This window comes from Zea mays, chromosome 1 (genome assembly GCF_902167145.1).
Source record: "Zea mays cultivar B73 chromosome 1, Zm-B73-REFERENCE-NAM-5.0, whole genome shotgun sequence".
Taxonomy (NCBI): domain Eukaryota; kingdom Viridiplantae; phylum Streptophyta; class Magnoliopsida; order Poales; family Poaceae; genus Zea; species Zea mays.
This window is the reverse complement of record NC_050096.1, coordinates 253085367-253087248: the sequence shown is the minus strand read 5'-3', so window position 1 is coordinate 253087248 and position 1882 is coordinate 253085367.

Below are 1882 nucleotides of genomic sequence, written 5' to 3'. Positions count from 1 at the left end.
ATATACAGAAGGTGTTTCTATGTATTTTGCTTCATACATCTTTAATTGCATATATATCCAATAGCATGTTGCATATGCGTGCATTTGTCATGTTTTCACGAAAGCTTCATCTAAACATGAAAATATGCCATCGTTTGTTATACCTTAAAAAATACCACCATTTTTTATTTATACCTAAGTAACTTGAGGCGCGATAATCAAACTAGGCAAGGACGAAGGCACATCCGCCTAGAAACTGGAGTTGATCGATTACAGTGGCGCCCGAGCCTGTAGGCACGATGACGCAACGATGTCGTGGTGGCCTGGCCAGTCCCCTCCGAAGTAGGAGAGAATCCAGCCAGCGAACGCACATACAAGTGTGTCTGGGACGCAGGTGAAGACGAGCATCACCATGGTTATGCTTGACGTCTCCGCCCTAAACTTCAATAATAATCGATCAAACTAATACTAGTGTAGATAACAAAGTGAGCTAAATAAATCTCTCTTTTCTAAATATTTAGCAGCACGTCGTCATTTCGGTAATTCCAGTATAAACGAGGAATGATAAATTTCCAGTTAGTTGTCTTCAGCCGAGAATGATCAAGGACTTTGTCAGCAACCCAAATCATTGAACCAGCCTGACCAAAAAAGGTGTTCATGTAAATTTCAGTCAGCCTATAATCGTATAATATAGATATGGAACAAACTAGAACAAGTCTAGACACATTCATTGTTGTACCACAAAATGATCATGTTATTTATTAGTGGATCTCAATCTCAACTATGGCTACTTGTTAAAAATCATAAAATTTAAGCATACTTTAGAACCTAACATCAGGATGTATTTGTGTCCCTCCTAAATTATATAAGTTGGATTATGGTGGAATGGAAGGAGGGTAAAATATCACTTTGAGACTACGAATAAGCTAAAATAAGTTGGCATTGGGTAGCTTATTTTAGCTTATTTGTGATCCCAAAGTGATATTGTACCCTCTTATCTGTACTAACTATTAAGGACGCATTATAGACTGCCCCCGCCTACGCGAAACGCCCGCCGCTCCTCAACCTCCGCGAATCCCGCGCGAAGCACTCCCCCGCCGCGAATCCCGCCACCACCCACACGCCCGCCCGCACCCCGCTTGGCAGCAGCCAGCCGCGAACCGCCCTCGCGAAACGCCCGTCACCGCCCGCACCCCGCCTGCCCGCCGCTCCTCAAGCTCCCGCGAATCGCCCGCGCTCCTCAAGCTCCGCGAATCCCTGCGCGAAGCACTCCCCCGCCGCGGATCCCGCCACCACCCGCACGCCCGCCCGCACCCCCGTTTGGCAGTAGCCAGCCGCGAACCGCCCGCCACCACCCGCACGCCCGCCCGCACCCCGCTTGCCAGCCGCCAGTCGTGAACTGCCATCGCGAAACGCCCGCCAGCCGCTCTGCACGCCTTGCAGCCGCGAACCCCACGCCGCCAGCCATGCCGCAACCTCTCCGCAAACACCACCAACACCCGCACGCCTGCACGCGCTTCGCTCCAAGCTCAATACCCTGCGCGCGGCCCCGAGCTAGCCGCAAAAAACCGCCATCCTCTGAGCACCTTAGTTCCCCTGCTCAATCCCCTGATCAATCCCGCACCACTTCATTGCCCTGCCCCGCCTCATTCATTGCCCCGCCCCGCCCGAGAGGAAGGACGAAGGAGAAGGAGCTTGCCCCGCCATCGGATAGGAACGATATCTGCTATTGCTCAACCGCGCAGACCTCGACCAAGGTATGATCGACTCTCCAATGAAGTGTGGTATTATTATGTTTGTTTATACTCGGTTTGCTAGGAGCAATTTTTTGAATTGTAGACCATGTATTGTTTTGCTTGATTCTGAACACTTAAGTCTCATGTGGATTGCATTTTCGGATTAA